The 24,745-nt window shown below is 56.6% G+C and overlaps 116 pseudogenes; all 116 read right to left on the reverse strand.

Moving 5' to 3' along the window:
- Nucleotides 1-107: 107 nt before the first annotated feature.
- On the reverse strand, nt 108-226 carry LOC136598858 (5S ribosomal RNA; annotated as a pseudogene).
- Nucleotides 227-306: 80 nt separating this feature from the next.
- Nucleotides 307-425, reverse strand: LOC136598860 (5S ribosomal RNA; annotated as a pseudogene).
- An 80-nt stretch (nt 426-505) lies between these two features.
- On the reverse strand, nt 506-624 carry LOC136598849 (5S ribosomal RNA; annotated as a pseudogene).
- An 80-nt stretch (nt 625-704) lies between these two features.
- LOC136598861 (5S ribosomal RNA) lies at nt 705-823 on the reverse strand (annotated as a pseudogene).
- Nucleotides 824-903: 80 nt separating this feature from the next.
- Nucleotides 904-1,022, reverse strand: LOC136598862 (5S ribosomal RNA; annotated as a pseudogene).
- Nucleotides 1,023-1,102: 80 nt separating this feature from the next.
- Nucleotides 1,103-1,221, reverse strand: LOC136598785 (5S ribosomal RNA; annotated as a pseudogene).
- Nucleotides 1,222-1,301: 80 nt separating this feature from the next.
- Nucleotides 1,302-1,420, reverse strand: LOC136598864 (5S ribosomal RNA; annotated as a pseudogene).
- Nucleotides 1,421-1,500: 80 nt separating this feature from the next.
- LOC136598851 (5S ribosomal RNA) lies at nt 1,501-1,619 on the reverse strand (annotated as a pseudogene).
- Nucleotides 1,620-1,699: 80 nt separating this feature from the next.
- On the reverse strand, nt 1,700-1,818 carry LOC136598865 (5S ribosomal RNA; annotated as a pseudogene).
- Nucleotides 1,819-1,898: 80 nt separating this feature from the next.
- On the reverse strand, nt 1,899-2,017 carry LOC136598808 (5S ribosomal RNA; annotated as a pseudogene).
- Nucleotides 2,018-2,295: 278 nt separating this feature from the next.
- On the reverse strand, nt 2,296-2,414 carry LOC136598817 (5S ribosomal RNA; annotated as a pseudogene).
- Nucleotides 2,415-2,494: 80 nt separating this feature from the next.
- On the reverse strand, nt 2,495-2,613 carry LOC136598899 (5S ribosomal RNA; annotated as a pseudogene).
- An 80-nt stretch (nt 2,614-2,693) lies between these two features.
- LOC136598866 (5S ribosomal RNA) lies at nt 2,694-2,812 on the reverse strand (annotated as a pseudogene).
- Nucleotides 2,813-2,892: 80 nt separating this feature from the next.
- Nucleotides 2,893-3,011, reverse strand: LOC136598806 (5S ribosomal RNA; annotated as a pseudogene).
- An 80-nt stretch (nt 3,012-3,091) lies between these two features.
- Nucleotides 3,092-3,210, reverse strand: LOC136598850 (5S ribosomal RNA; annotated as a pseudogene).
- An 80-nt stretch (nt 3,211-3,290) lies between these two features.
- Nucleotides 3,291-3,409, reverse strand: LOC136598868 (5S ribosomal RNA; annotated as a pseudogene).
- A 79-nt stretch (nt 3,410-3,488) lies between these two features.
- LOC136598800 (5S ribosomal RNA) lies at nt 3,489-3,607 on the reverse strand (annotated as a pseudogene).
- Nucleotides 3,608-3,687: 80 nt separating this feature from the next.
- On the reverse strand, nt 3,688-3,806 carry LOC136598818 (5S ribosomal RNA; annotated as a pseudogene).
- Nucleotides 3,807-3,886: 80 nt separating this feature from the next.
- On the reverse strand, nt 3,887-4,005 carry LOC136598797 (5S ribosomal RNA; annotated as a pseudogene).
- An 80-nt stretch (nt 4,006-4,085) lies between these two features.
- LOC136598819 (5S ribosomal RNA) lies at nt 4,086-4,204 on the reverse strand (annotated as a pseudogene).
- An 80-nt stretch (nt 4,205-4,284) lies between these two features.
- LOC136598869 (5S ribosomal RNA) lies at nt 4,285-4,403 on the reverse strand (annotated as a pseudogene).
- An 80-nt stretch (nt 4,404-4,483) lies between these two features.
- On the reverse strand, nt 4,484-4,602 carry LOC136598870 (5S ribosomal RNA; annotated as a pseudogene).
- Nucleotides 4,603-4,682: 80 nt separating this feature from the next.
- On the reverse strand, nt 4,683-4,801 carry LOC136598814 (5S ribosomal RNA; annotated as a pseudogene).
- An 80-nt stretch (nt 4,802-4,881) lies between these two features.
- On the reverse strand, nt 4,882-5,000 carry LOC136598871 (5S ribosomal RNA; annotated as a pseudogene).
- An 80-nt stretch (nt 5,001-5,080) lies between these two features.
- On the reverse strand, nt 5,081-5,199 carry LOC136598872 (5S ribosomal RNA; annotated as a pseudogene).
- Nucleotides 5,200-5,279: 80 nt separating this feature from the next.
- On the reverse strand, nt 5,280-5,398 carry LOC136598873 (5S ribosomal RNA; annotated as a pseudogene).
- Nucleotides 5,399-5,478: 80 nt separating this feature from the next.
- LOC136598874 (5S ribosomal RNA) lies at nt 5,479-5,597 on the reverse strand (annotated as a pseudogene).
- Nucleotides 5,598-5,677: 80 nt separating this feature from the next.
- On the reverse strand, nt 5,678-5,796 carry LOC136598795 (5S ribosomal RNA; annotated as a pseudogene).
- An 80-nt stretch (nt 5,797-5,876) lies between these two features.
- Nucleotides 5,877-5,995, reverse strand: LOC136598842 (5S ribosomal RNA; annotated as a pseudogene).
- Nucleotides 5,996-6,075: 80 nt separating this feature from the next.
- LOC136598778 (5S ribosomal RNA) lies at nt 6,076-6,194 on the reverse strand (annotated as a pseudogene).
- Nucleotides 6,195-6,274: 80 nt separating this feature from the next.
- Nucleotides 6,275-6,393, reverse strand: LOC136598810 (5S ribosomal RNA; annotated as a pseudogene).
- A 278-nt stretch (nt 6,394-6,671) lies between these two features.
- LOC136598876 (5S ribosomal RNA) lies at nt 6,672-6,790 on the reverse strand (annotated as a pseudogene).
- An 80-nt stretch (nt 6,791-6,870) lies between these two features.
- Nucleotides 6,871-6,989, reverse strand: LOC136598820 (5S ribosomal RNA; annotated as a pseudogene).
- A 79-nt stretch (nt 6,990-7,068) lies between these two features.
- LOC136598877 (5S ribosomal RNA) lies at nt 7,069-7,187 on the reverse strand (annotated as a pseudogene).
- Nucleotides 7,188-7,267: 80 nt separating this feature from the next.
- LOC136598852 (5S ribosomal RNA) lies at nt 7,268-7,386 on the reverse strand (annotated as a pseudogene).
- An 80-nt stretch (nt 7,387-7,466) lies between these two features.
- Nucleotides 7,467-7,585, reverse strand: LOC136598879 (5S ribosomal RNA; annotated as a pseudogene).
- An 80-nt stretch (nt 7,586-7,665) lies between these two features.
- Nucleotides 7,666-7,784, reverse strand: LOC136598822 (5S ribosomal RNA; annotated as a pseudogene).
- An 80-nt stretch (nt 7,785-7,864) lies between these two features.
- Nucleotides 7,865-7,983, reverse strand: LOC136598880 (5S ribosomal RNA; annotated as a pseudogene).
- Nucleotides 7,984-8,063: 80 nt separating this feature from the next.
- LOC136598881 (5S ribosomal RNA) lies at nt 8,064-8,182 on the reverse strand (annotated as a pseudogene).
- An 80-nt stretch (nt 8,183-8,262) lies between these two features.
- Nucleotides 8,263-8,381, reverse strand: LOC136598824 (5S ribosomal RNA; annotated as a pseudogene).
- An 80-nt stretch (nt 8,382-8,461) lies between these two features.
- LOC136598825 (5S ribosomal RNA) lies at nt 8,462-8,580 on the reverse strand (annotated as a pseudogene).
- Nucleotides 8,581-8,659: 79 nt separating this feature from the next.
- LOC136598882 (5S ribosomal RNA) lies at nt 8,660-8,778 on the reverse strand (annotated as a pseudogene).
- Nucleotides 8,779-8,858: 80 nt separating this feature from the next.
- Nucleotides 8,859-8,977, reverse strand: LOC136598853 (5S ribosomal RNA; annotated as a pseudogene).
- An 80-nt stretch (nt 8,978-9,057) lies between these two features.
- Nucleotides 9,058-9,176, reverse strand: LOC136598883 (5S ribosomal RNA; annotated as a pseudogene).
- An 80-nt stretch (nt 9,177-9,256) lies between these two features.
- On the reverse strand, nt 9,257-9,375 carry LOC136598809 (5S ribosomal RNA; annotated as a pseudogene).
- An 80-nt stretch (nt 9,376-9,455) lies between these two features.
- Nucleotides 9,456-9,574, reverse strand: LOC136598884 (5S ribosomal RNA; annotated as a pseudogene).
- An 80-nt stretch (nt 9,575-9,654) lies between these two features.
- LOC136598885 (5S ribosomal RNA) lies at nt 9,655-9,773 on the reverse strand (annotated as a pseudogene).
- Nucleotides 9,774-9,853: 80 nt separating this feature from the next.
- Nucleotides 9,854-9,972, reverse strand: LOC136598802 (5S ribosomal RNA; annotated as a pseudogene).
- Nucleotides 9,973-10,052: 80 nt separating this feature from the next.
- LOC136598826 (5S ribosomal RNA) lies at nt 10,053-10,171 on the reverse strand (annotated as a pseudogene).
- Nucleotides 10,172-10,251: 80 nt separating this feature from the next.
- LOC136598886 (5S ribosomal RNA) lies at nt 10,252-10,370 on the reverse strand (annotated as a pseudogene).
- An 80-nt stretch (nt 10,371-10,450) lies between these two features.
- Nucleotides 10,451-10,569, reverse strand: LOC136598827 (5S ribosomal RNA; annotated as a pseudogene).
- Nucleotides 10,570-10,649: 80 nt separating this feature from the next.
- On the reverse strand, nt 10,650-10,768 carry LOC136598888 (5S ribosomal RNA; annotated as a pseudogene).
- Nucleotides 10,769-10,848: 80 nt separating this feature from the next.
- Nucleotides 10,849-10,967, reverse strand: LOC136598890 (5S ribosomal RNA; annotated as a pseudogene).
- An 80-nt stretch (nt 10,968-11,047) lies between these two features.
- Nucleotides 11,048-11,166, reverse strand: LOC136598891 (5S ribosomal RNA; annotated as a pseudogene).
- Nucleotides 11,167-11,246: 80 nt separating this feature from the next.
- On the reverse strand, nt 11,247-11,365 carry LOC136598796 (5S ribosomal RNA; annotated as a pseudogene).
- Nucleotides 11,366-11,445: 80 nt separating this feature from the next.
- Nucleotides 11,446-11,564, reverse strand: LOC136598843 (5S ribosomal RNA; annotated as a pseudogene).
- Nucleotides 11,565-11,644: 80 nt separating this feature from the next.
- On the reverse strand, nt 11,645-11,763 carry LOC136598863 (5S ribosomal RNA; annotated as a pseudogene).
- An 80-nt stretch (nt 11,764-11,843) lies between these two features.
- LOC136598811 (5S ribosomal RNA) lies at nt 11,844-11,962 on the reverse strand (annotated as a pseudogene).
- Nucleotides 11,963-12,240: 278 nt separating this feature from the next.
- LOC136598892 (5S ribosomal RNA) lies at nt 12,241-12,359 on the reverse strand (annotated as a pseudogene).
- An 80-nt stretch (nt 12,360-12,439) lies between these two features.
- LOC136598828 (5S ribosomal RNA) lies at nt 12,440-12,558 on the reverse strand (annotated as a pseudogene).
- Nucleotides 12,559-12,637: 79 nt separating this feature from the next.
- Nucleotides 12,638-12,756, reverse strand: LOC136598893 (5S ribosomal RNA; annotated as a pseudogene).
- Nucleotides 12,757-12,836: 80 nt separating this feature from the next.
- Nucleotides 12,837-12,955, reverse strand: LOC136598854 (5S ribosomal RNA; annotated as a pseudogene).
- Nucleotides 12,956-13,035: 80 nt separating this feature from the next.
- LOC136598894 (5S ribosomal RNA) lies at nt 13,036-13,154 on the reverse strand (annotated as a pseudogene).
- Nucleotides 13,155-13,234: 80 nt separating this feature from the next.
- Nucleotides 13,235-13,353, reverse strand: LOC136598895 (5S ribosomal RNA; annotated as a pseudogene).
- Nucleotides 13,354-13,433: 80 nt separating this feature from the next.
- On the reverse strand, nt 13,434-13,552 carry LOC136598896 (5S ribosomal RNA; annotated as a pseudogene).
- Nucleotides 13,553-13,632: 80 nt separating this feature from the next.
- On the reverse strand, nt 13,633-13,751 carry LOC136598897 (5S ribosomal RNA; annotated as a pseudogene).
- An 80-nt stretch (nt 13,752-13,831) lies between these two features.
- LOC136598803 (5S ribosomal RNA) lies at nt 13,832-13,950 on the reverse strand (annotated as a pseudogene).
- Nucleotides 13,951-14,030: 80 nt separating this feature from the next.
- Nucleotides 14,031-14,149, reverse strand: LOC136598829 (5S ribosomal RNA; annotated as a pseudogene).
- An 80-nt stretch (nt 14,150-14,229) lies between these two features.
- Nucleotides 14,230-14,348, reverse strand: LOC136598844 (5S ribosomal RNA; annotated as a pseudogene).
- Nucleotides 14,349-14,428: 80 nt separating this feature from the next.
- LOC136598830 (5S ribosomal RNA) lies at nt 14,429-14,547 on the reverse strand (annotated as a pseudogene).
- An 80-nt stretch (nt 14,548-14,627) lies between these two features.
- Nucleotides 14,628-14,746, reverse strand: LOC136598816 (5S ribosomal RNA; annotated as a pseudogene).
- An 80-nt stretch (nt 14,747-14,826) lies between these two features.
- Nucleotides 14,827-14,945, reverse strand: LOC136598815 (5S ribosomal RNA; annotated as a pseudogene).
- Nucleotides 14,946-15,025: 80 nt separating this feature from the next.
- Nucleotides 15,026-15,144, reverse strand: LOC136598898 (5S ribosomal RNA; annotated as a pseudogene).
- An 80-nt stretch (nt 15,145-15,224) lies between these two features.
- Nucleotides 15,225-15,343, reverse strand: LOC136598901 (5S ribosomal RNA; annotated as a pseudogene).
- Nucleotides 15,344-15,423: 80 nt separating this feature from the next.
- LOC136598902 (5S ribosomal RNA) lies at nt 15,424-15,542 on the reverse strand (annotated as a pseudogene).
- An 80-nt stretch (nt 15,543-15,622) lies between these two features.
- Nucleotides 15,623-15,741, reverse strand: LOC136598903 (5S ribosomal RNA; annotated as a pseudogene).
- Nucleotides 15,742-15,821: 80 nt separating this feature from the next.
- On the reverse strand, nt 15,822-15,940 carry LOC136598798 (5S ribosomal RNA; annotated as a pseudogene).
- Nucleotides 15,941-16,020: 80 nt separating this feature from the next.
- Nucleotides 16,021-16,139, reverse strand: LOC136598847 (5S ribosomal RNA; annotated as a pseudogene).
- Nucleotides 16,140-16,219: 80 nt separating this feature from the next.
- Nucleotides 16,220-16,338, reverse strand: LOC136598875 (5S ribosomal RNA; annotated as a pseudogene).
- An 80-nt stretch (nt 16,339-16,418) lies between these two features.
- On the reverse strand, nt 16,419-16,537 carry LOC136598813 (5S ribosomal RNA; annotated as a pseudogene).
- A 278-nt stretch (nt 16,538-16,815) lies between these two features.
- Nucleotides 16,816-16,934, reverse strand: LOC136598904 (5S ribosomal RNA; annotated as a pseudogene).
- Nucleotides 16,935-17,014: 80 nt separating this feature from the next.
- On the reverse strand, nt 17,015-17,133 carry LOC136598831 (5S ribosomal RNA; annotated as a pseudogene).
- A 79-nt stretch (nt 17,134-17,212) lies between these two features.
- Nucleotides 17,213-17,331, reverse strand: LOC136598905 (5S ribosomal RNA; annotated as a pseudogene).
- An 80-nt stretch (nt 17,332-17,411) lies between these two features.
- LOC136598855 (5S ribosomal RNA) lies at nt 17,412-17,530 on the reverse strand (annotated as a pseudogene).
- An 80-nt stretch (nt 17,531-17,610) lies between these two features.
- On the reverse strand, nt 17,611-17,729 carry LOC136598780 (5S ribosomal RNA; annotated as a pseudogene).
- An 80-nt stretch (nt 17,730-17,809) lies between these two features.
- Nucleotides 17,810-17,928, reverse strand: LOC136598832 (5S ribosomal RNA; annotated as a pseudogene).
- An 80-nt stretch (nt 17,929-18,008) lies between these two features.
- On the reverse strand, nt 18,009-18,127 carry LOC136598781 (5S ribosomal RNA; annotated as a pseudogene).
- Nucleotides 18,128-18,207: 80 nt separating this feature from the next.
- LOC136598782 (5S ribosomal RNA) lies at nt 18,208-18,326 on the reverse strand (annotated as a pseudogene).
- Nucleotides 18,327-18,406: 80 nt separating this feature from the next.
- Nucleotides 18,407-18,525, reverse strand: LOC136598835 (5S ribosomal RNA; annotated as a pseudogene).
- Nucleotides 18,526-18,605: 80 nt separating this feature from the next.
- On the reverse strand, nt 18,606-18,724 carry LOC136598836 (5S ribosomal RNA; annotated as a pseudogene).
- A 79-nt stretch (nt 18,725-18,803) lies between these two features.
- LOC136598821 (5S ribosomal RNA) lies at nt 18,804-18,922 on the reverse strand (annotated as a pseudogene).
- Nucleotides 18,923-19,002: 80 nt separating this feature from the next.
- LOC136598857 (5S ribosomal RNA) lies at nt 19,003-19,121 on the reverse strand (annotated as a pseudogene).
- Nucleotides 19,122-19,201: 80 nt separating this feature from the next.
- On the reverse strand, nt 19,202-19,319 carry LOC136598794 (5S ribosomal RNA; annotated as a pseudogene).
- Nucleotides 19,320-19,399: 80 nt separating this feature from the next.
- LOC136598783 (5S ribosomal RNA) lies at nt 19,400-19,518 on the reverse strand (annotated as a pseudogene).
- An 80-nt stretch (nt 19,519-19,598) lies between these two features.
- Nucleotides 19,599-19,717, reverse strand: LOC136598784 (5S ribosomal RNA; annotated as a pseudogene).
- Nucleotides 19,718-19,797: 80 nt separating this feature from the next.
- On the reverse strand, nt 19,798-19,916 carry LOC136598786 (5S ribosomal RNA; annotated as a pseudogene).
- An 80-nt stretch (nt 19,917-19,996) lies between these two features.
- LOC136598804 (5S ribosomal RNA) lies at nt 19,997-20,115 on the reverse strand (annotated as a pseudogene).
- An 80-nt stretch (nt 20,116-20,195) lies between these two features.
- Nucleotides 20,196-20,314, reverse strand: LOC136598837 (5S ribosomal RNA; annotated as a pseudogene).
- Nucleotides 20,315-20,396: 82 nt separating this feature from the next.
- Nucleotides 20,397-20,515, reverse strand: LOC136598787 (5S ribosomal RNA; annotated as a pseudogene).
- Nucleotides 20,516-20,595: 80 nt separating this feature from the next.
- Nucleotides 20,596-20,713, reverse strand: LOC136598841 (5S ribosomal RNA; annotated as a pseudogene).
- An 80-nt stretch (nt 20,714-20,793) lies between these two features.
- LOC136598833 (5S ribosomal RNA) lies at nt 20,794-20,912 on the reverse strand (annotated as a pseudogene).
- Nucleotides 20,913-20,992: 80 nt separating this feature from the next.
- On the reverse strand, nt 20,993-21,111 carry LOC136598846 (5S ribosomal RNA; annotated as a pseudogene).
- A 278-nt stretch (nt 21,112-21,389) lies between these two features.
- Nucleotides 21,390-21,508, reverse strand: LOC136598799 (5S ribosomal RNA; annotated as a pseudogene).
- Nucleotides 21,509-21,588: 80 nt separating this feature from the next.
- On the reverse strand, nt 21,589-21,707 carry LOC136598848 (5S ribosomal RNA; annotated as a pseudogene).
- Nucleotides 21,708-21,787: 80 nt separating this feature from the next.
- Nucleotides 21,788-21,906, reverse strand: LOC136598887 (5S ribosomal RNA; annotated as a pseudogene).
- An 80-nt stretch (nt 21,907-21,986) lies between these two features.
- Nucleotides 21,987-22,105, reverse strand: LOC136598807 (5S ribosomal RNA; annotated as a pseudogene).
- Nucleotides 22,106-22,383: 278 nt separating this feature from the next.
- On the reverse strand, nt 22,384-22,502 carry LOC136598788 (5S ribosomal RNA; annotated as a pseudogene).
- Nucleotides 22,503-22,582: 80 nt separating this feature from the next.
- Nucleotides 22,583-22,701, reverse strand: LOC136598838 (5S ribosomal RNA; annotated as a pseudogene).
- A 276-nt stretch (nt 22,702-22,977) lies between these two features.
- Nucleotides 22,978-23,096, reverse strand: LOC136598859 (5S ribosomal RNA; annotated as a pseudogene).
- Nucleotides 23,097-23,175: 79 nt separating this feature from the next.
- Nucleotides 23,176-23,294, reverse strand: LOC136598789 (5S ribosomal RNA; annotated as a pseudogene).
- Nucleotides 23,295-23,374: 80 nt separating this feature from the next.
- LOC136598791 (5S ribosomal RNA) lies at nt 23,375-23,493 on the reverse strand (annotated as a pseudogene).
- Nucleotides 23,494-23,573: 80 nt separating this feature from the next.
- On the reverse strand, nt 23,574-23,692 carry LOC136598792 (5S ribosomal RNA; annotated as a pseudogene).
- An 80-nt stretch (nt 23,693-23,772) lies between these two features.
- LOC136598793 (5S ribosomal RNA) lies at nt 23,773-23,891 on the reverse strand (annotated as a pseudogene).
- Nucleotides 23,892-23,971: 80 nt separating this feature from the next.
- On the reverse strand, nt 23,972-24,090 carry LOC136598805 (5S ribosomal RNA; annotated as a pseudogene).
- Nucleotides 24,091-24,170: 80 nt separating this feature from the next.
- Nucleotides 24,171-24,289, reverse strand: LOC136598839 (5S ribosomal RNA; annotated as a pseudogene).
- A 278-nt stretch (nt 24,290-24,567) lies between these two features.
- LOC136598840 (5S ribosomal RNA) lies at nt 24,568-24,686 on the reverse strand (annotated as a pseudogene).
- Between the last annotated feature and the right edge of the window lie 59 nt (nt 24,687-24,745).

The raw sequence follows: 24,745 nt of genomic DNA on the forward strand, positions 1-24,745 counted from the left end.
CACATTCAGCTTAGAATGCCCGTTGACAGCTCCTCCTCCTTTCCTATGGGCTTTCTGCAGTGCGAACGCACCTCCGAAAAGGAAAGAAACCTACTCACGGCCTTAAAAGTCAACGGGACCTGGGATTCCCAGCCGGTCACCCATACTGGTACTTGCCAGGCCTCAAGCTGGCTGGCGGCCGCGATCTGACGAGAGCAGGCACATTCAGCTTAGAATGCCCGTTGACAGCTCCTCCTCCTTTCCTATGGGCTTTCTGCAGTGCGAACGCACCTCCGAAAAGGAAAGAAACCTACTCACGGCCTTAAAAGTCAACGGGACCTGGGATTCCCAGCCGGTCACCCATACTGGTACTTGCCAGGCCTCAAGCTGGCTGGCGGCCGCGATCTGACGAGAGCAGGCACATTCAGCTTAGAATGCCCGTTGACAGCTCCTCCTCCTTTCCTATGGGCTTTCTGCAGTGCGAACGCACCTCCGAAACGGAAAGAAACCTACTCACGGCCTTAAAAGTCAACGGGACCTGGGTTTTCCAGCCGGTCACCCATACTGGTACTTGCCAGGCCTCAAGCTGGCTGGCGGCCGCGATCTGACGAGAGCAGGCACATTCAGCTTAGAATGCCCGTTGACAGCTCCTCCTCCTTTCCTATGGGCTTTCTGCAGTGCGAACGCACCTCCGAAAAGGAAAGAAACCTACTCACGGCCTTAAAAGTCAACGGGACCTGGGATTCCCAGCCGGTCACCCATACTGGTACTTGCCAGGCCTCAAGCTGGCTGGCGGCCGCGATCTGACGAGAGCAGGCACATTCAGCTTAGAATGCCCGTTGACAGCTCCTCCTCCTTTCCTATGGGCTTTCTGCAGTGCGAACGCACCTCCGAAAAGGAAAGAAACCTACTCACGGCCTTAAAAGTCAACGGGACCTGGGATTCCCAGCCGGTCACCCATACTGGTACTTGCCAGGCCTCAAGCTGGCTGGCGGCCGCGATCTGACGAGAGCAGGCACATTCAGCTTAGAATGCCCGTTGACAGCTCTTCCTCCTTTCCTATGGGCTTTCTGCAGAGCGAACGCACCTCCGAAAAGGAAAGAAACCTACTCACGGCCTTAAAAGTCAACGGGACCTGGGATTCCCAGCCGGTCACCCATACTGGTACTTGCCAGGCCTCAAGCTGGCTGGTGGCCGCGATCTGACGAGAGCAGGCACATTCAGCTTAGAATGCCCGTTGACAGCTCCTCCTCCTTTCCTATGGGCTTTCTGCAGTGCGAACGCACCTCCGAAACGGAAAGAAACCTACTCACGGCCTTAAAAGTCAACGGGACCTGGGATTCCCAGCCGGTCACCCATACTGGTACTTGCCAGGCCTCAAGCTGGCTGGCGGCCGCGATCTGACGAGAGCAGGCACATTCAGCTTAGAATGCCCGTTGACAGCTCCTCCTCCTTTCCTATGGGCTTTCTGCAGTGCGAACGCACCTCCGAAACGGAAAGAAACCTACTCACGGCCTTAAAAGTAAACGGGACCTGGGATTCCCAGCCGGTCACCCATACTGGTACTTGCCAGGCCTCAAGCTGGCTGGCGGCCGCGATCTGACGAGATCAGGCACATTCAGCTTAGAATGCCCGTTGACAGCTCCTCCTCCTTTCCTATGGGCTTTCTGCAGTGCGAACGCACCTCCGAAAAGGAAAGAAACCTACTCACGGCCTTAAAAGTCAACGGGACCTGGGATTCCCAGCCGGTCACCCATACTGGTACTTGCCAGGCCTCAAGCTGGCTGGCGGCCGCGATCTGACGAGAGCAGGCACATTCAGCTTAGAATGCCCGTTGACAGCTCCTCCTCCTTTCCTATGGGCTTTCTGCAGTGCGAACGCACCTCCGAAAAGGAAAGAAACCTACTCACGGCCTTAAAAGTCAACGGGACCTGGGATTCCCAGCCGGTCACCCATACTGGTACTTGCCAGGCCTCAAGCTGGCTGGCGGCCGCGATCTGACGAGAGCAGGCACATTCAGCTTAGAATGCCCATTGACAGCTCCTCCTCCTTTCCTATGGGCTTTCTGCAGTGCGAACGCACCTCCGAAAAGGAAAGAAACCTACTCACGGCCTTAAAAGTCAATGGGACCTGGGATTCCCAGCCGGTCTCCCATACTTGTACTTGCCAGGCCTCAAGCTGGCTGGCGGCCGCGATCTGACGAGAGCAGGCACATTCAGCTTAGAATGCCCGTTGACAGCTCCTCCTCCTTTCCTATGGGCTTTCTGCAGTGCGAACGCACCTCCGAAAAGGAAAGAAACCTACTCACGGCCTTAAAGTCAACGGGACCTGGGATTCCCAGCCGGTCACCCATACTGGTACTTGCCAGGCCTCAAGCTGGCTGGCGGCCGCGATCTGACGAGAGCAGGCACATTCAGCTTAGAATGTCCGTTGACAGCTCCTCCTCCTTTCCTATGGGCTTTCTGCAGTGCGAACGCACCTCCGAAACGGAAAAAAACCTACTCACGGCCTTAAAAGTCAACGGGACCTGGGATTCCCAGCCGGTCACCCATACTAGTACTTGCCAGGCCTCAAGCTGGCTGGCGGCCGCGATCTGACGAGAGCAGGCACATTCAGCTTAGAATGCCCGTTGACAGCTCCTCCTCCTTTCCTATGGGCTTTCTGCAGTGCGAACGCACCTCCGAAAAGGAAAGAAACCTACTCACGGCCTTAAAAGTCAACGGGACCTGGGATTCCCAGCCGGTCACCCATACTGGTACTTGCCAGGCCTCAAGCTGGCTGGCGGCCGCGATCTGACGAGAGCAGGCACATTCAGCTTAGAATGCCCGTTGACAGCTCCTCCTCCTTTCCTATGGGCTTTCTGCAGTGCGAACGCACCTCCGAAAAGGAAAGAAACCTACTCACGGCCTTAAAAGTCAACGGAACCTGGGATTCCCAGCCGGTCACCCATACTGGTACTTGCCAGGCCTCAAGCTGGCTGGCGGCCGCGATCTGACGAGAGCAGGCACATTCAGCTTAGAATGCCCGTTGACAGCTCCTCCTCCTTTCCTATGGGCTTTCTGCAGTGCGAACGCACCTCCGAAAAGGAAAGAAACCTACTTACGGCCTTAAAAGTCAACGGGACCTGGGATTCCCAGCCGGTCACCAATACTGGTACTTGCCAGGCCTCAAGCTGGCTGGCGGCCGCGATCTGACGAGAGCAGGCACATTCAGCTTAGAATGCCCGTTGACAGCTCCTCCTCCTTTCCTATGGGCTTTCTGCAGTGCGAACGCACCTCCGAAAAGGAAAGAAACCTACTCACGGCCTTAAAAGTCAACGGGACCTGGGATTCCCAGCCGGTCACCCATACTGGTACTTGCCAGGCCTCAAGCTGGCTGGCGGCCGCGATCTGACGAGAGCAGGCACATTCAGCTTAGAATGCCCGTTGACAGCTCCTCCTCCTTTCCTATGGGCTTTCTGCAGTGCGAACGCACCTCCGAAAAGGAAAGAAACCTACTCACGGCCTTAAAGTCAACGGGACCTGGGATTCCCAGCCGGTCACCCATACTGGTACTTGCCAGGCCTCAAGCTGGCTGGCGGCCGCGGTCTGACGAGAGCAGGCACATTCAGCTTAGAATGCCCGTTGACAGCTCCTCCTCCTTTCCTATGGGCTTTCTGCAGTGCGAACGCACCTCCGAAAAGAAAAGAAACCTACTCACGGCCTTAAAAGTCAACGGGACCTGGGATTCCCAGCCGGTCACCCATACTGGTACTTGCCAGGCCTCAAGCTGGCTGGCGGCCGCGATCTGACGAGAGCAGGCACATTCAGCTTAGAATGTCCGTTGACAGCTCCTCCTCCTTTCCTATGGGCTTTCTGCAGTGCGAACGCACCTCCGAAACGGAAAGAAACCTACTCACGGCCTTAAAAGTCAACGGGACCTGGGATTCCCAGCCGGTCACCCATACTGGTACTTGCCAGGCCTCAAGCTGGCTGGCGGCCGCGATCTGACGAGAGCAGGCACATTCAGCTTAGAATGCCCGTTGACAGCTCCTCCTCCTTTCCTATGGGCTTTCTGCAGTGCGAACGCACCTCCGAAAAGGAAAGAAACCTACTCACGGCCTTAAAAGTCAACGGGACCTGGGATTCCCAGCCGGTCACCCATACTGGTACTTGCCAGGCCTCAAGCTGGCTGGCGGCCGCGATCTGACGAGAGCAGGCACATTCAGCTTAGAATGTCCGTTGACAGCTCCTCCTCCTTTCCTATGGGCTTTCTGCAGTGCGAACGCACCTCCGAAACGGAAAGAAACCTACTCACGGCCTTAAAAGTCAACGGGACCTGGGATTCCCAGCCGGTCACCCATACTGGTACTTGCCAGGCCTCAAGCTGGCTGGCGGCCGCGATCTGACGAGAGCAGGCACATTCAGCTTAGAATGCCCGTTGACAGCTCCTCCTCCTTTCCTATGGGCTTTCTGCAGTGCGAACGCACCTCCGAAAAGGAAAGAAACCTACTCACGGCCTTAAAAGTCAACGGGACCTGGGATTCCCAGCCGGTCACCCATACTGGTACTTGCCAGGCCTCAAGCTGGCTGGCGGCCGCGATCTGACGAGAGCAGGCACATTCAGCTTAGAATGCCCGTTGACAGCTCCTCCTCCTTTCCTATGGGCTTTCTGCAGTGCGAACGCACCTCCGAAAAGGAAAGAAACCTACTCACGGCCTTAAAAGTCAACGGGACCTGGGATTCCCAGCCGGTCACCCATACTGGTACTTGCCAGGCCTCAAACTGGCTGGCGGCCGCGATCTGACGAGAGCAGGCACATTCAGCTTAGAATGCCCGTTGACAGCTCCTCCTCCTTTCCTATGGGCTTTCTGCAGTGCGAACGCACCTCCGAAAAGGAAAGAAACCTACTCACGGCCTTAAAAGTCAACGGGACCTGGGATTCCCAGCCGGTCACCCATACTGGTACTTGCCAGGCCTCAAGCTGGCTGGCGGCCGCGATCTGACGAGAGCAGGCACATTCAGCTTAGAATGCCCGTTGACAGCTCCTCCTCCTTTCCTATGGGCTTTCTGCAGTGCGAACGCACCTCCGAAACGTAAAGAAACCTACTCACGGCCTTAAAAGTCAACGGGACCTGGGATTCCCAGCCGGTCACCCATACTGGTACTTGCCAGGCCTCAAGCTGGCTGGCGGCCGCGATCTGACGAGAGCAGGCACATTCAGCTTAGAATGCCCGTTGACAGCTCCTCCTCCTTTCCTATGGGCTTTCTGCAGTGCGAACGCACCTCCGAAAAGGAAAGAAACCTACTCACGGCCTTAAAAGTCAACGGGACCTGGGATTCCCAGCCGGTCACCCATACTGGTACTTGCCAGGCCTCAAGCTGGCTGGCGGCCGCGATCTGACGAGAGCAGGCACATTCAGCTTAGAATGCCCGTTGACAGCTCCTCCTCCTTTCCTATGGGCTTTCTGCAGTGCGAACGCACCTCCGAAACGGAAAGAAACCTACTCACGGCCTTAAAAGTCAACGGGACCTGGGATTCCCAGCCGGTCACCCATACTGGTACTTGCCAGGCCTCAAGCTGGCTGGCGGCCGCGATCTGACGAGAGCAGGCACATTCAGCTTAGAATGCCCGTTGACAGCTCCTCCTCCTTTCCTATGGGCTTTCTGCAGTGCGAACGCACCTCCGAAACGGAAAGAAACCTACTCACGGCCTTAAAAGTCAACAGGACCTGGGATTCCCAGCCGGTCACCCATACTGGTACTTGCCAGGCCTCAAGCTGGCTGGCGGCCGCGATCTGACGAGAGCAGGCACATTCAGCTTAGAATGCCCGTTGACAGCTCCTTCTCCTTTCCTATGGGCTTTCTGCAGTGCGAACGCACCTCCGAAAAGGAAAGAAACCTACTCACGGCCTTAAAAGTCAACGGGACCTGGGATTCCCAGCCGGTCACCCATACTGGTACTTGCCAGGCCTCAAGCTGGCTGGCGGCCGCGATCTGACAAGAGCAGGCACATTCAGCTTAGAATGCCCGTTGACAGCTCCTCCTCCTTTCCTATGGGCTTTCTGCAGTGCGAACGCACCTCCGAAACGGAAAGAAACCTACTCACGGCCTTAAAAGTCAACGGGACCTGGGATTCCCAGCCGGTCACCCATACTGGTACTTGCCAGGCCTCAAGCTGGCTGGCGGCCGCGATCTGATGAGAGCAGGCACATTCAGCTTAGAATGCCCGTTGACAGCTCCTCCACCTTTCCTATGGGCTTTCTGCAGTGCGAACGCACCTCCGAAAAGGAAAGAAACCTACTCACGGCCTTAAAAGTCAACGGGACCTGGGATTCCCAGCCGGTCACCCATACTGGTACTTGCCAGGCCTCAAGCTGGCTGGCGGCCGCGATCTGACGAGAGCAGGCACATTCAGCTTAGAATGCCCATTGACAGCTCCTCCTCCTTTCCTATGGGCTTTCTGCAGTGCGAACGCACCTCCGAAAAGGAAAGAAACCTACTCACGGCCTTAAAAGTCAATGGGACCTGGGATTCCCAGCCGGTCTCCCATACTTGTACTTGCCAGGCCTCAAGCTGGCTGGCGGCCGCGATCTGACGAGAGCAGGCACATTCAGCTTAGAATGCCCGTTGACAGCTCCTCCTCCTTTCCTATGGGCTTTCTGCAGTGCGAACGCACCTCCGAAAAGGAAAGAAACCTACTCACGGCCTTAAAGTCAACGGGACCTGGGATTCCCAGCCGGTCACCCATACTGGTACTTGCCAGGCCTCAAGCTGGCTGGCGGCCGCGATCTGACGAGAGCAGGCACATTCAGCTTAGAATGCCCGTTGACAGCTCCTCCTCCTTTCCTATGGGCTTTCTGCAGTGCGAACGCACCTCCGAAAAGAAAAGAAACCTACTCACGGCCTTAAAAGTCAACGGGACCTGGGATTCCCAGCCGGTCACCCATACTGGTACTTGCCAGGCCTCAAGCTGGCTGGCGGCCGCGATCTGACGAGAGCAGGCACATTCAGCTTAGAATGTCCGTTGACAGCTCCTCCTCCTTTCCTATGGGCTTTCTGCAGTGCGAACGCACCTCCGAAAAGGAAAGAAACCTACTCACGGCCTTAAAGTCAACGGGACCTGGGATTCCCAGCCGGTCACCCATACTGGTACTTGCCAGGCCTCAAGCTGGCTGGCGGCCGCGATCTGACGAGAGCAGGCACATTCAGCTTAGAATGCCCGTTGACAGCTCCTCCTCCTTTCCTATGGGCTTTCTGCAGTGCGAACGCACCTCCGAAAAGAAAAGAAACCTACTCACGGCCTTAAAAGTCAACGGGACCTGGGATACCCAGCCGGTCACCCATACTGGTACTTGCCAGGCCTCAAGCTGGCTGGCGGCCGCGATCTGACGAGAGCAGGCACATTCAGCTTAGAATGTCCGTTGACAGCTACTCCTCCTTTCCTATGGGCTTTCTGCAGTGCGAACGCACCTCCGAAACGGAAAGAAACCTACTCACGGCCTTAAAAGTCAACGGGACCTGGGATTCCCAGCCGGTCACCCATACTGGTACTTGCCAGGCCTCAAGCTGGCTGGCGGCCGCGATCTGACGAGAGCAGGCACATTCAGCTTAGAATGCCCGTTGACAGCTCCTCCTCCTTTCCTATGGGCTTTCTGCAGTGCGAACGCACCTCCGAAAAGGAAAGAAACCTACTCACGGCCTTAAAAGTCAACGGGACCTGGGATTCCCAGCCGGTCACCCATACTGGTACTTGCCAGGCCTCAAGCTGGCTGGCGGCCGCGATCTGACGAGAGCAGGCACATTCAGCTTAGAATGTCCGTTGACAGCTCCTCCTCCTTTCCTATGGGCTTTCTGCAGTGCGAACGCACCTCCGAAAAGGAAAGAAACCTACTCACGGCCTTAAAAGTCAACGGGACCTGGGATTCCCAGCCGGTCACCCATACTGGTACTTGCCAGGCCTCAAGCTGGCTGGCGGCCGCGATCTGACGAGAGCAGGCACATTCAGCTTAGAATGCCCGTTGACAGCTCCTCCTCCTTTCCTATGGGCTTTCTGCAGTGCGAACGCACCTCCGAAAAGGAAAGAAACCTACTCACGGCCTTAAAAGTCAACGGGACCTGGGATTCCCAGCCGGTCACCCATACTGGTACTTGCCAGGCCTCAAGCTGGCTGGCGGCCGCGATCTGACGAGAGCAGGCACATTCAGCTTAGAATGCCCGTTGACAGCTCCTCCTCCTTTCCTATGGGCTTTCTGCAGTGCGAACGCACCTCCGAAAAGGAAAGAAACCTACTCACGGCCTTAAAAGTCAACGGGACCTGGGATTCCCAGCCGGTCACCCATACTGGTACTTGCCAGGCCTCAAGCTGGCTGGCGGCCGCGATCTGACGAGAGCAGGCACATTCAGCTTAGAATGTCCGTTGACAGCTCCTCCTCCTTTCCTATGGGCTTTCTGCAGTGCGAACGCACCTCCGAAACGGAAAGAAACCTACTCACGGCCTTAAAAGTCAACGGGACCTGGGATTCCCAGCCGGTCACCCATACTGGTACTTGCCAGGCCTCAAGCTGGCTGGCGGCCGCGATCTGACGAGAGCAGGCACATTCAGCTTAGAATGTCCGTTGACAGCTCCTCCTCCTTTCCTATGGGCTTTCTGCAGTGCGAACGCACCTCCGAAAAGGAAAGAAACCTACTCACGGCCTTAAAGTCAACGGGACCTGGGATTCCCAGCCGGTCACCCATACTGGTACTTGCCAGGCCTCAAGCTGGCTGGCGGCCGCGATCTGACGAGAGCAGGCACATTCAGCTTAGAATGCCCGTTGACAGCTCCTCCTCCTTTCCTATGGGCTTTCTGCAGTGCGAACGCACCTCCGAAAAGAAAAGAAACCTACTCACGGCCTTAAAAGTCAACGGGACCTGGGATACCCAGCCGGTCACCCATACTGGTACTTGCCAGGCCTCAAGCTGGCTGGCGGCCGCGATCTGACGAGAGCAGGCACATTCAGCTTAGAATGTCCGTTGACAGCTCCTCCTCCTTTCCTATGGGCTTTCTGCAGTGCGAACGCACCTCCGAAACGGAAAGAAACCTACTCACGGCCTTAAAAGTCAACGGGACCTGGGATTCCCAGCCGGTCACCCATACTGGTACTTGCCAGGCCTCAAGCTGGCTGGCGGCCGCGATCTGACGAGAGCAGGCACATTCAGCTTAGAATGCCCGTTGACAGCTCCTCCTCCTTTCCTATGGGCTTTCTGCAGTGCGAACGCACCTCCGAAAAGGAAAGAAACCTACTCACGGCCTTAAAAGTCAACGGGACCTGGGATTCCCAGCCGGTCACCCATACTGGTACTTGCCAGGCCTCAAGCTGGCTGGCGGCCGCGATCTGACGAGAGCAGGCACATTCAGCTTAGAATGCCCGTTGACAGCTCCTCCTCCTTTCCTATGGGCTTTCTGCAGTGCGAACGCACCTCCGAAAAGGAAAGAAACCTACTCACGGCCTTAAAAGTCAACGGGACCTGGGATTCCCAGCCGGTCACCCATACTGGTACTTGCCAGGCCTCAAGCTGGCTGGCGGCCGCGATCTGACGAGAGCAGGCACATTCAGCTTAGAATGCCCGTTGACAGCTCCTCCTCCTTTCCTATGGGCTTTCTGCAGTGCGAACGCACCTCCGAAAAGGAAAGAAACCTACTCACGGCCTTAAAAGTCAACGGGACCTGGGATTCCCAGCCGGTCACCCATACTGGTACTTGCCAGGCCTCAAGCTGGCTGGCGGCCGCGATCTGACGAGAGCAGGCACATTCAGCTTAGAATGCCCGTTGACAGCTCCTCCTCCTTTCCTATGGGCTTTCTGCAGTGCGAACGCACCTCCGAAAAGGAAAGAAACCTACTCACGGCCTTAAAAGTCAACGGGACCTGGGATTCCCAGCCGGTCACCCATACTGGTACTTGCCAGGCCTCAAGCTGGCTGGCGGCCGCGGTCTGACGAGAGCAGGCACATTCAGCTTAGAATGCCCGTTGACAGCTCCTCCTCCTTTCCTATGGGCTTTCTGCAGTGCGAACGCACCTCCGAAAAGAAAAGAAACCTACTCACGGCCTTAAAAGTCAACGGGACCTGGGATTCCCAGCCGGTCACCCATACTGGTACTTGCCAGGCCTCAAGCTGGCTGGCGGCCGCGATCTGACGAGAGCAGGCACATTCAGCTTAGAATGTCCGTTGACAGCTCCTCCTCCTTTCCTATGGGCTTTCTGCAGTGCGAACGCACCTCCGAAACGGAAAGAAACCTACTCACGGCCTTAAAAGTCAACGGGACCTGGGATTCCCAGCCGGTCACCCATACTGGTACTTGCCAGGCCTCAAGCTGGCTGGCGGCCGCGATCTGACGAGAGCAGGCACATTCAGCTTAGAATGCCCGTTGACAGCTCCTCCTCCTTTCCTATGGGCTTTCTGCAGTGCGAACGCACCTCCGAAAAGGAAAGAAACCTACTCACGGCCTTAAAAGTCAACGGGACCTGGGATTCCCAGCCGGTCACCCATACTGGTACTTGCCAGGCCTCAAGCTGGCTGGCGGCCGCGATCTGACGAGAGCAGGCACATTCAGCTTAGAATGTCCGTTGACAGCTCCTCCTCCTTTCCTATGGGCTTTCTGCAGTGCGAACGCACCTCCGAAACGGAAAGAAACCTACTCACGGCCTTAAAAGTCAACGGGACCTGGGATTCCCAGCCGGTCACCCATACTGGTACTTGCCAGGCCTCAAGCTGGCTGGCGGCCGCGATCTGACGAGAGCAGGCACATTCAGCTTAGAATGCCCGTTGACAGCTCCTCCTCCTTTCCTATGGGCTTTCTGCAGTGCGAACGCACCTCCGAAAAGGAAAGAAACCTACTCACGGCCTTAAAAGTCAACGGGACCTGGGATTCCCAGCCGGTCACCCATACTGGTACTTGCCAGGCCTCAAGCTGGCTGGCGGCCGCGATCTGACGAGAGCAGGCACATTCAGCTTAGAATGCCCGTTGACAGCTCCTCCTCCTTTCCTATGGGCTTTCTGCAGTGCGAACGCACCTCCGAAACGGAAAGAAACCTACTCACGGCCTTAAAAGTCAACGGGACCTGGGATTCCCAGCCGGTCACCCATACTGGTACTTGCCAGGCCTCAAGCTGGCTGGCGGCCGCGATCTGACGAGAGCAGGCACATTCAGCTTAGAATGCCCGTTGACAGCTCCTCCTCCTTTCCTATGGGCTTTCTGCAGTGCGAACGCACCTCCGAAACGGAAAGAAACCTACTCACGGCCTTAAAAGTCAACAGGACCTGGGATTCCCAGCCGGTCACCCATACTGGTACTTGCCAGGCCTCAAGCTGGCTGGCGGCCGCGATCTGACGAGAGCAGGCACATTCAGCTTAGAATGCCCGTTGACAGCTCCTTCTCCTTTCCTATGGGCTTTCTGCAGTGCGAACGCACCTCCGAAAAGGAAAGAAACCTACTCACGGCCTTAAAAGTCAACGGGACCTGGGATTCCCAGCCGGTCACCCATACTGGTACTTGCCAGGCCTCAAGCTGGCTGGCGGCCGCGATCTGACAAGAGCAGGCACATTCAGCTTAGAATGCCCGTTGACAGCTCCTCCTCCTTTCCTATGGGCTTTCTGCAGTGCGAACGCACCTCCGAAACGGAAAGAAACCTACTCACGGCCTTAAAAGTCAACGGGACCTGGGATTCCCAGCCGGTCACCCATACTGGTACTTGCCAGGCCTCAAGCTGGCTGGCGGCCGCGATCTGATGAGAGCAGGCACATTCAGCTTAGAATGCCCGTTGACAGCTCCTCCACCTTTCCTATGGGCTTTCTGCAGTGCGAACGCACCTCCGAAAAGGAAAGAAACCTACTCACGGCCTTAAAAGTCAACGGGACCTGGGATTCCCAGCCGGTCACCCATACTGGTACTTGCCAGGCCTCAAGCTGGCTGGCGGCCGCGATCTGACGAGAGCAGGCACATTCAGCTTAGAATGCCCATTGACAGCTCCTCCTCCTTTCCTATGGGCTTTCTGCAGTGCGAACGCACCTCCGAAAAGGAAAGAAACCTACTCACGGCCTTAAAAGTCAATGGGACCTGGGATTCCCAGCCGGTCTCCCATACTTGTACTTGCCAGGCCTCAAGCTGGCTGGCGGCCGCGATCTGACGAGAGCAGGCACATTCAGCTTAGAATGCCCGTTGACAGCTCCTCCTCCTTTCCTATGGGCTTTCTGCAGTGCGAACGCACCTCCGAAAAGGAAAGAAACCTACTCACGGCCTTAAAGTCAACGGGACCTGGGATTCCCAGCCGGTCACCCATACTGGTACTTGCCAGGCCTCAAGCTGGCTGGCGGCCGCGATCTGACGAGAGCAGGCACATTCAGCTTAGAATGCCCGTTGACAGCTCCTCCTCCTTTCCTATGGGCTTTCTGCAGTGCGAACGCACCTCCGAAAAGAAAAGAAACCTACTCACGGCCTTAAAAGTCAACGGGACCTGGGATTCCCAGCCGGTCACCCATACTGGTACTTGCCAGGCCTCAAGCTGGCTGGCGGCCGCGATCTGACGAGAGCAGGCACATTCAGCTTAGAATGTCCGTTGACAGCTCCTCCTCCTTTCCTATGGGCTTTCTGCAGTGCGAACGCACCTCCGAAAAGGAAAGAAACCTACTCACGGCCTTAAAGTCAACGGGACCTGGGATTCCCAGCCGGTCACCCATACTGGTACTTGCCAGGCCTCAAGCTGGCTGGCGGCCGCGATCTGACGAGAGCAGGCACATTCAGCTTAGAATGCCCGTTGACAGCTCCTCCTCCTTTCCTATGGGCTTTCTGCAGTGCGAACGCACCTCCGAAAAGAAAAGAAACCTACTCACGGCCTTAAAAGTCAACGGGACCTGGGATACCCAGCCGGTCACCCATACTGGTACTTGCCAGGCCTCAAGCTGGCTGGCGGCCGCGATCTGACGAGAGCAGGCACATTCAGCTTAGAATGTCCGTTGACAGCTCCTCCTCCTTTCCTATGGGCTTTCTGCAGTGCGAACGCACCTCCGAAACGGAAAGAAACCTACTCACGGCCTTAAAAGTCAACGGGACCTGGGATTCCCAGCCGGTCACCCATACTGGTACTTGCCAGGCCTCAAGCTGGCTGGCGGCCGCGATCTGACGAGAGCAGGCACATTCAGCTTAGAATGCCCGTTGACAGCTCCTCCTCCTTTCCTATGGGCTTTCTGCAGTGCGAACGCACCTCCGAAAAGGAAAGAAACCTACTCACGGCCTTAAAAGTCAACGGGACCTGGGATTCCCAGCCGGTCACCCATACTGGTACTTGCCAGGCCTCAAGCTGGCTGGCGGCCGCGATCTGACGAGAGCAGGCACATTCAGCTTAGAATGCCCGTTGACAGCTCCTCCTCCTTTCCTATGGGCTTTCTGCAGTGCGAACGCACCTCCGAAAAGGAAAGAAACCTACTCACGGCCTTAAAAGTCAACGGGACCTGGGATTCCCAGCCGGTCACCCATACTGGTACTTGCCAGGCCTCAAGCTGGCTGGCGGCCGCGATCTGACGAGAGCAGGCACATTCAGCTTAGAATGCCCGTTGACAGCTCCTCCTCCTTTCCTATGGGCTTTCTGCAGTGCGAACGCACCTCCGAAAAGGAAAGAAACCTACTCACGGCCTTAAAAGTCAACGGGACCTGGGATTCCCAGCCGGTCACCCATACTGGTACTTGCCAGGCCTCAAGCTGGCTGGCGGCCGCGATCTGACGAGAGCAGGCACATTCAGCTTAGAATGCCCGTTGACAGCTCCTCCTCCTTTCCTATGGGCTTTCTGCAGTGCGAACGCACCTCCGAAAAGGAAAGAAACCTACTCACGGCCTTAAAAGTCAACGGGACCTGGGATTCCCAGCCGGTCACCCATACTGGTACTTGCCAGGCCTCAAGCTGGCTGGCGGCCGCGGTCTGACGAGAGCAGGCACATTCAGCTTAGAATGCCCGTTGACAGCTCCTCCTCCTTTCCTATGGGCTTTCTGCAGTGCGAACGCACCTCCGAAAAGAAAAGAAACCTACTCACGGCCTTAAAAGTCAACGGGACCTGGGATTCCCAGCCGGTCACCCATACTGGTACTTGCCAGGCCTCAAGCTGGCTGGCGGCCGCGATCTGACGAGAGCAGGCACATTCAGCTTAGAATGTCCGTTGACAGCTCCTCCTCCTTTCCTATGGGCTTTCTGCAGTGCGAACGCACCTCCGAAACGGAAAGAAACCTACTCACGGCCTTAAAAGTCAACGGGACCTGGGATTCCCAGCCGGTCACCCATACTGGTACTTGCCAGGCCTCAAGCTGGCTGGCGGCCGCGATCTGACAAGAGCAGGCACATTCAGCTTAGAATGCCCGTTGACAGCTCCTCCTCCTTTCCTATGGGCTTTCTGCAGTGCGAACGCACCTCCGAAAAGAAAAGAAACCTACTCACGGCCTTAAAAGTCAACGGGACCTGGGATTCCCAGCCGGTCACCCATACTGGTACTTGCCAGGCCTCAAGCTGGCTGGCGGCCGCGATCTGACGAGAGCAGGCACATTCAGCTTAGAATGTCCGTTGACAGCTCCTCCTCCTTTCCTATGGGCTTTATGCAGTGCGAACGCACCTCCGAAACGGAAAGAAACCTACTCACGGCCTTAAAAGTCAACGGGACCTGGGATTCCCAGCCGGTAACCCATACTGGTACTTGCCAGGCCTCAAGCTGGCTGGCGGCCGCGATCTGACGAGAGCAGGCACATTCAGCTTAGAATGCCCGTTGACAGCTCCTCCTCCTTTCCTATGGGCTTTCTGCAGTGCGAACGCACCTCCGAAAAGGAAAGAAACCTACTCACGGCCTTAAAAGTCAACGGGACCTGGGATTCCCAGCCGGTCACCCATACTGGTACTTGCCAGGCCTCAAACTGGCTGGCGGCCGCGATCTGACGAGAGCAGGCACATTCAGCTTAGAATGCCCGTTGACAGCTCCTCCTCCTTTCCTATGGGCTTTCTGCAGTGCGAACGCACCTCCGAAAAGGAAAGAAACCTACTCACGGCCTTAAAAGTCAACGGGACCTGGGATTCCCAGCCGGTCACCCATACTGGTACTTGCCAGGCCTCAAGCTGGCTGGCGGCCGCGATCTGACGAGAGCAGGCACATTCAGCTTAGAATGCCCGTTGACAGCTCCTCCTCCTTTCCTATGGGCTTTCTGCAGTGCGAACGCACCTCCGAAACGTAAAGAAACCTACTCACGGCCTTAAAAGTCAACGGGACCTGGGATTCCCAGCCGGTCACCCATACTGGTACTTGCCAGGCCTCAAGCTGGCTGGCGGCCGCGATCTGACGAGAGCAGGCACATTCAGCTTAGAATGCCCGTTGACAGCTCCTCCTCCTTTCCTATGGGCTTTCTGCAGTGCGAACGCACCTCCGAAAAGGAAAGAAACCTACTCACGGCCTTAAAAGTCAACGGGACCTGGGATTCCCAGCCGGTCACCCATACTGGTACTTGCCAGGCCTCAAGCTGGCTGGCGGCCGCGATCTGACGAGAGCAGGCACATTCAGCTTAGAATGCCCGTTGACAGCTCCTCCTCCTTTCCTATGGGCTTTCTGCAGTGCGAACGCACCTCCGAAACGGAAAGAAACCTACTCACGGCCTTAAAAGTCAACGGGACCTGGGATTCCCAGCCGGTCACCCATACTGGTACTTGCCAGGCCTCAAGCTGGCTGGCGGCCGCGATCTGACGAGAGCAGGCACATTCAGCTTAGAATGCCCGTTGACAGCTCCTCCTCCTTTCCTATGGGCTTTCTGCAGTGCGAACGCACCTCCGAAACGGAAAGAAACCTACTCACGGCCTTAAAAGTCAACAGGACCTGGGATTCCCAGCCGGTCACCCATACTGGTACTTGCCAGGCCTCAAGCTGGCTGGCGGCCGCGATCTGACGAGAGCAGGCACATTCAGCTTAGAATGCCCGTTGACAGCTCCTTCTCCTTTCCTATGGGCTTTCTGCAGTGCGAACGCACCTCCGAAAAGGAAAGAAACCTACTCACGGCCTTAAAAGTCAACGGGACCTGGGATTCCCAGCCGGTCACCCATACTGGTACTTGCCAGGCCTCAAGCTGGCTGGCGGCCGCGATCTGACAAGAGCAGGCACATTCAGCTTAGAATGCCCGTTGACAGCTCCTCCTCCTTTCCTATGGGCTTTCTGCAGTGCGAACGCACCTCCGAAACGGAAAGAAACCTACTCACGGCCTTAAAAGTCAACGGGACCTGGGATTCCCAGCCGGTCACCCATACTGGTACTTGCCAGGCCTCAAGCTGGCTGGCGGCCGCGATCTGATGAGAGCAGGCACATTCAGCTTAGAATGCCCGTTGACAGCTCCTCCACCTTTCCTATGGGCTTTCTGCAGTGCGAACGCACCTCCGAAAAGGAAAGAAACCTACTCACGGCCTTAAAAGTCAACGGGACCTGGGATTCCCAGCCGGTCACCCATACTGGTACTTGCCAGGCCTCAAGCTGGCTGGCGGCCGCGATCTGACGAGAGCAGGCACATTCAGCTTAGAATGCCCATTGACAGCTCCTCCTCCTTTCCTATGGGCTTTCTGCAGTGCGAACGCACCTCCGAAAAGGAAAGAAACCTACTCACGGCCTTAAAAGTCAATGGGACCTGGGATTCCCAGCCGGTCTCCCATACTTGTACTTGCCAGGCCTCAAGCTGGCTGGCGGCCGCGATCTGACGAGAGCAGGCACATTCAGCTTAGAATGCCCGTTGACAGCTCCTCCTCCTTTCCTATGGGCTTTCTGCAGTGCGAACGCACCTCCGAAAAGGAAAGAAACCTACTCACGGCCTTAAAGTCAACGGGACCTGGGATTCCCAGCCGGTCACCCATACTGGTACTTGCCAGGCCTCAAGCTGGCTGGCGGCCGCGATCTGACGAGAGCAGGCACATTCAGCTTAGAATGCCCGTTGACAGCTCCTCCTCCTTTCCTATGGGCTTTCTGCAGTGCGAACGCACCTCCGAAAAGAAAAGAAACCTACTCACGGCCTTAAAAGTCAACGGGACCTGGGATTCCCAGCCGGTCACCCATACTGGTACTTGCCAGGCCTCAAGCTGGCTGGCGGCCGCGATCTGACGAGAGCAGGCACATTCAGCTTAGAATGTCCGTTGACAGCTCCTCCTCCTTTCCTATGGGCTTTCTGCAGTGCGAACGCACCTCCGAAAAGGAAAGAAACCTACTCACGGCCTTAAAGTCAACGGGACCTGGGATTCCCAGCCGGTCACCCATACTGGTACTTGCCAGGCCTCAAGCTGGCTGGCGGCCGCGATCTGACGAGAGCAGGCACATTCAGCTTAGAATGCCCGTTGACAGCTCCTCCTCCTTTCCTATGGGCTTTCTGCAGTGCGAACGCACCTCCGAAAAGAAAAGAAACCTACTCACGGCCTTAAAAGTCAACGGGACCTGGGATACCCAGCCGGTCACCCATACTGGTACTTGCCAGGCCTCAAGCTGGCTGGCGGCCGCGATCTGACGAGAGCAGGCACATTCAGCTTAGAATGTCCGTTGACAGCTCCTCCTCCTTTCCTATGGGCTTTCTGCAGTGCGAACGCACCTCCGAAACGGAAAGAAACCTACTCACGGCCTTAAAAGTCAACGGGACCTGGGATTCCCAGCCGGTCACCCATACTGGTACTTGCCAGGCCTCAAGCTGGCTGGCGGCCGCGATCTGACGAGAGCAGGCACATTCAGCTTAGAATGCCCGTTGACAGCTCCTCCTCCTTTCCTATGGGCTTTCTGCAGTGCGAACGCACCTCCGAAAAGGAAAGAAACCTACTCACGGCCTTAAAAGTCAACGGGACCTGGGATTCCCAGCCGGTCACCCATACTGGTACTTGCCAGGCCTCAAGCTGGCTGGCGGCCGCGATCTGACGAGAGCAGGCACATTCAGCTTAGAATGTCCGTTGACAGCTCCTCCTCCTTTCCTATGGGCTTTCTGCAGTGCGAACGCACCTCCGAAAAGGAAAGAAACCTACTCACGGCCTTAAAAGTCAACGGGACCTGGGATTCCCAGCCGGTCACCCATACTGGTACTTGCCAGGCCTCAAGCTGGCTGGCGGCCGCGATCTGACGAGAGCAGGCACATTCAGCTTAGAATGCCCGTTGACAGCTCCTCCTCCTTTCCTATGGGCTTTCTGCAGTGCGAACGCACCTCCGAAAAGGAAAGAAACCTACTCACGGCCTTAAAAGTCAACGGGACCTGGGATTCCCAGCCGGTCACCCATACTGGTACTTGCCAGGCCTCAAGCTGGCTGGCGGCCGCGATCTGACGAGAGCAGGCACATTCAGCTTAGAATGCCCGTTGACAGCTCCTCCTCCTTTCCTATGGGCTTTCTGCAGTGCGAACGCACCTCCGAAAAGGAAAGAAACCTACTCACGGCCTTAAAAGTCAACGGGACCTGGGATTCCCAGCCGGTCACCCATACTGGTACTTGCCAGGCCTCAAGCTGGCTGGCGGCCGCGATCTGACGAGAGCAGGCACATTCAGCTTAGAATGTCCGTTGACAGCTCCTCCTCCTTTCCTATGGGCTTTCTGCAGTGCGAACGCACCTCCGAAACGGAAAGAAACCTACTCACGGCCTTAAAAGTCAACGGGACCTGGGATTCCCAGCCGGTCACCCATACTGGTACTTGCCAGGCCTCAAGCTGGCTGGCGGCCGCGATCTGACGAGAGCAGGCACATTCAGCTTAGAATGTCCGTTGACAGCTCCTCCTCCTTTCCTATGGGCTTTCTGCAGTGCGAACGCACCTCCGAAAAGGAAAGAAACCTACTCACGGCCTTAAAGTCAACGGGACCTGGGATTCCCAGCCGGTCACCCATACTGGTACTTGCCAGGCCTCAAGCTGGCTGGCGGCCGCGATCTGACGAGAGCAGGCACATTCAGCTTAGAATGCCCGTTGACAGCTCCTCCTCCTTTCCTATGGGCTTTCTGCAGTGCGAACGCACCTCCGAAAAGAAAAGAAACCTACTCACGGCCTTAAAAGTCAACGGGACCTGGGATACCCAGCCGGTCACCCATACTGGTACTTGCCAGGCCTCAAGCTGGCTGGCGGCCGCGATCTGACGAGAGCAGGCACATTCAGCTTAGAATGTCCGTTGACAGCTCCTCCTCCTTTCCTATGGGCTTTCTGCAGTGCGAACGCACCTCCGAAACGGAAAGAAACCTACTCACGGCCTTAAAAGTCAACGGGACCTGGATTCCCAGCCGGTCACCCATACTGGTACTTGCCAGGCCTCAAGCTGGCTGGCGGCCGCGATCTGACGAGAGCAGGCACATTCAGCTTAGAATGCCCGTTGACAGCTCCTCCTCCTTTCCTATGGGCTTTCTGCAGTGCGAACGCACCTCCGAAAAGGAAAGAAACCTACTCACGGCCTTAAAAGTCAACGGGACCTGGGATTCCCAGCCGGTCACCCATACTGGTACTTGCCAGGCCTCAAGCTGGCTGGCGGCCGCGATCTGACGAGAGCAGGCACATTCAGCTTAGAATGCCCGTTGACAGCTCCTCCTCCTTTCCTATGGGCTTTCTGCAGTGCGAACGCACCTCCGAAAAGGAAAGAAACCTACTCACGGCCTTAAAAGTCAACGGGACCTGGGATTCCCAGCCGGTCACCCATACTGGTACTTGCCAGGCCTCAAGCTGGCTGGCGGCCGCGATCTGACGAGAGCAGGCACATTCAGCTTAGAATGCCCGTTGACAGCTCCTCCTCCTTTCCTATGGGCTTTCTGCAGTGCGAACGCACCTCCGAAAAGGAAAGAAACCTACTCACGGCCTTAAAAGTCAACGGGACCTGGGATTCCCAGCCGGTCACCCATACTGGTACTTGCCAGGCCTCAAGCTGGCTGGCGGCCGCGATCTGACGAGAGCAGGCACATTCAGCTTAGAATGCCCGTTGACAGCTCCTCCTCCTTTCCTATGGGCTTTCTGCAGTGCGAACGCACCTCCGAAAAGGAAAGAAACCTACTCACGGCCTTAAAAGTCAACGGGACCTGGGATTCCCAGCCGGTCACCCATACTGGTACTTGCCAGGCCTCAAGCTGGCTGGCGGCCGCGGTCTGACGAGAGCAGGCACATTCAGCTTAGAATGCCCGTTGACAGCTCCTCCTCCTTTCCTATGGGCTTTCTGCAGTGCGAACGCACCTCCGAAAAGAAAAGAAACCTACTCACGGCCTTAAAAGTCAACGGGACCTGGGATTCCCAGCCGGTCACCCATACTGGTACTTGCCAGGCCTCAAGCTGGCTGGCGGCCGCGATCTGACGAGAGCAGGCACATTCAGCTTAGAATGTCCGTTGACAGCTCCTCCTCCTTTCCTATGGGCTTTCTGCAGTGAGCGAACGCACCTCCGAAACGGAAAGAAACCTACTCACGGCCTTAAAAGTCAACGGGACCTGGGATTCCCAGCCGGTCACCCATACTGGTACTTGCCAGGCCTCAAGCTGGCTGGCGGCCGCGATCTGACGAGAGCAGGCACATTCAGCTTAGAATGCCCGTTGACAGCTCCTCCTCCTTTCCTATGGGCTTTCTGCAGTGCGAACGCACCTCCGAAAAGGAAAGAAACCTACTCACGGCCTTAAAAGTCAACGGGACCTGGATTCCCAGCCGGTCACCCATACTGGTACTTGCCAGGCCTCAAGCTGGCTGGCGGCCGCGATCTGACGAGAGCAGGCACATTCAGCTTAGAATGTCCGTTGACAGCTCCTCCTCCTTTCCTATGGGCTTTCTGCAGTGCGAACGCACCTCCGAAACGGAAAGAAACCTACTCACGGCCTTAAAAGTCAACGGGACCTGGGATTCCCAGCCGGTCACCCATACTGGTACTTGCCAGGCCTCAAGCTGGCTGGCGGCCGCGATCTGACGAGAGCAGGCACATTCAGCTTAGAATGCCCGTTGACAGCTCCTCCTCCTTTCCTATGGGCTTTCTGCAGTGCGAACGCACCTCCGAAAAGGAAAGAAACCTACTCACGGCCTTAAAAGTCAACGGGACCTGGGATTCCCAGCCGGTCACCCATACTGGTACTTGCCAGGCCTCAAGCTGGCTGGCGGCCGCGATCTGACGAGAGCAGGCACATTCAGCTTAGAATGCCCGTTGACAGCTCCTCCTCCTTTCCTATGGGCTTTCTGCAGTGCGAACGCACCTCCGAAACGGAAAGAAACCTACTCACGGCCTTAAAAGTCAACGGGACCTGGGATTCCAGCCGGTCACCCATACTGGTACTTGCCAGGCCTCAAGCTGGCTGGCGGCCGCGATCTGACGAGAGCAGGCACATTCAGCTTAGAATGCCCGTTGACAGCTCCTCCTCCTTTCCTATGGGCTTTCTGCAGTGCGAACGCACCTCCGAAACGGAAAGAAACCTACTCACGGCCTTAAAAGTCAACAGGACCTGGGATTCCCAGCCGGTCACCCATACTGGTACTTGCCAGGCCTCAAGCTGGCTGGCGGCCGCGATCTGACGAGAGCAGGCACATTCAGCTTAGAATGCCCGTTGACAGCTCCTTCTCCTTTCCTATGGGCTTTCTGCAGTGCGAACGCACCTCCGAAAAGGAAAGAAACCTACTCACGGCCTTAAAAGTCAACGGGACCTGGGATTCCCAGCCGGTCACCCATACTGGTACTTGCCAGGCCTCAAGCTGGCTGGCGGCCGCGATCTGACAAGAGCAGGCACATTCAGCTTAGAATGCCCGTTGACAGCTCCTCCTCCTTTCCTATGGGCTTTCTGCAGTGCGAACGCACCTCCGAAACGGAAAGAAACCTACTCACGGCCTTAAAAGTCAACGGGACCTGGGATTCCCAGCCGGTCACCCATACTGGTACTTGCCAGGCCTCAAGCTGGCTGGCGGCCGCGATCTGATGAGAGCAGGCACATTCAGCTTAGAATGCCCGTTGACAGCTCCTCCACCTTTCCTATGGGCTTTCTGCAGTGCGAACGCACCTCCGAAAAGGAAAGAAACCTACTCACGGCCTTAAAAGTCAACGGGACCTGGGATTCCCAGCCGGTCACCCATACTGGTACTTGCCAGGCCTCAAGCTGGCTGGCGGCCGCGATCTGACGAGAGCAGGCACATTCAGCTTAGAATGCCCATTGACAGCTCCTCCTCCTTTCCTATGGGCTTTCTGCAGTGCGAACGCACCTCCGAAAAGGAAAGAAACCTACTCACGGCCTTAAAAGTCAATGGGACCTGGGATTCCCAGCCGGTCTCCCATACTTGTACTTGCCAGGCCTCAAGCTGGCTGGCGGCCGCGATCTGACGAGAGCAGGCACATTCAGCTTAGAATGCCCGTTGACAGCTCCTCCTCCTTTCCTATGGGCTTTCTGCAGTGCGAACGCACCTCCGAAAAGGAAAGAAACCTACTCACGGCCTTAAAGTCAACGGGACCTGGGATTCCCAGCCGGTCACCCATACTGGTACTTGCCAGGCCTCAAGCTGGCTGGCGGCCGCGATCTGACGAGAGCAGGCACATTCAGCTTAGAATGCCCGTTGACAGCTCCTCCTCCTTTCCTATGGGCTTTCTGCAGTGCGAACGCACCTCCGAAAAGAAAAGAAACCTACTCACGGCCTTAAAAGTCAACGGGACCTGGGATTCCCAGCCGGTCACCCATACTGGTACTTGCCAGGCCTCAAGCTGGCTGGCGGCCGCGATCTGACGAGAGCAGGCACATTCAGCTTAGAATGTCCGTTGACAGCTCCTCCTCCTTTCCTATGGGCTTTCTGCAGTGCGAACGCACCTCCGAAAAGGAAAGAAACCTACTCACGGCCTTAAAGTCAACGGGACCTGGATTCCCAGCCGTCACCCATACTGGTACTTGCCAGGCCTCAAGCTGGCTGGCGGCCGCGATCTGACGAGAGCAGGCACATTCAGCTTAGAATGCCCGTTGACAGCTCCTCCTCCTTTCCTATGGGCTTTCTGCAGTGCGAACGCACCTCCGAAAAGAAAAGAAACCTACTCACGGCCTTAAAAGTCAACGGGACCTGGGATACCCAGCCGGTCACCCATACTGGTACTTGCCAGGCCTCAAGCTGGCTGGCGGCCGCGATCTGACGAGAGCAGGCACATTCAGCTTAGAATGTCCGTTGACAGCTCCTCCTCCTTTCCTATGGGCTTTCTGCAGTGCGAACGCACCTCCGAAACGGAAAGAAACCTACTCACGGCCTTAAAGTCAACGGGACCTGGGATTCCCAGCCGGTCACCCATACTGGTACTTGCCAGGCCTCAAGCTGGCTGGCGGCCGCGATCTGACGAGAGCAGGCACATTCAGCTTAGAATGCCCGTTGACAGCTCCTCCTCCTTTCCTATGGGCTTTCTGCAGTGCGAACGCACCTCCGAAAAGGAAAGAAACCTACTCACGGCCTTAAAAGTCAACGGGACCTGGGATTCCCAGCCGGTCACCCATACTGGTACTTGCCAGGCCTCAAGCTGGCTGGCGGCCGCGATCTGACGAGAGCAGGCACATTCAGCTTAGAATGCCCGTTGACAGCTCCTCCTCCTTTCCTATGGGCTTTCTGCAGTGCGAACGCACCTCCGAAAAGGAAAGAAACCTACTCACGGCCTTAAAAGTCAACGGGACCTGGGATTCCCAGCCGGTCACCCATACTGGTACTTGCCAGGCCTCAAGCTGGCTGGCGGCCGCGATCTGACGAGAGCAGGCACATTCAGCTTAGAATGCCCGTTGACAGCTCCTCCTCCTTTCCTATGGGCTTTCTGCAGTGCGAACGCACCTCCGAAAAGGAAAGAAACCTACTCACGGCCTTAAAAGTCAACGGGACCTGGGATTCCCAGCCGGTCACCCATACTGGTACTTGCCAGGCCTCAAGCTGGCTGGCGGCCGCGATCTGACGAGAGCAGGCACATTCAGCTTAGAATGCCCGTTGACAGCTCCTCCTCCTTTCCTATGGGCTTTCTGCAGTGCGAACGCACCTCCGAAAAGGAAAGAAACCTACTCACGGCCTTAAAAGTCAACGGGACCTGGGATTCCCAGCCGGTCACCCATACTGGTACTTGCCAGGCCTCAAGCTGGCTGGCGGCCGCGGTCTGACGAGAGCAGGCACATTCAGCTTAGAATGCCCGTTGACAGCTCCTCCTCCTTTCCTATGGGCTTTCTGCAGTGCGAACGCACCTCCGAAAAGAAAAGAAACCTACTCACGGCCTTAAAAGTCAACGGGACCTGGGATTCCCAGCCGGTCACCCATACTGGTACTTGCCAGGCCTCAAGCTGGCTGGCGGCCGCGATCTGACGAGAGCAGGCACATTCAGCTTAGAATGTCCGTTGACAGCTCCTCCTCCTTTCCTATGGGCTTTCTGCAGTGCGAACGCACCTCCGAAACGGAAAGAAACCTACTCACGGCCTTAAAAGTCAACGGGACCTGGGATTCCCAGCCGTCACCCATACTGGTACTTGCCAGGCCTCAAGCTGGCTGGCGGCCGCGATCTGACAAGAGCAGGCACATTCAGCTTAGAATGCCCGTTGACAGCTCCTCCTCCTTTCCTATGGGCTTTCTGCAGTGCGAACGCACCTCCGAAAAGAAAAGAAACCTACTCACGGCCTTAAAAGTCAACGGGACCTGGGATTCCCAGCCGGTCACCCATACTGGTACTTGCCAGGCCTCAAGCTGGCTGGCGGCCGCGATCTGACGAGAGCAGGCACATTCAGCTTAGAATGTCCGTTGACAGCTCCTCCTCCTTTCCTATGGGCTTTATGCAGTGCGAACGCACCTCCGAAACGGAAAA

Source organism: Eleutherodactylus coqui, unplaced genomic scaffold, assembly GCF_035609145.1.
Source record: "Eleutherodactylus coqui strain aEleCoq1 unplaced genomic scaffold, aEleCoq1.hap1 HAP1_SCAFFOLD_865, whole genome shotgun sequence".
In the NCBI taxonomy this organism is placed as follows: domain Eukaryota; kingdom Metazoa; phylum Chordata; class Amphibia; order Anura; family Eleutherodactylidae; genus Eleutherodactylus; species Eleutherodactylus coqui.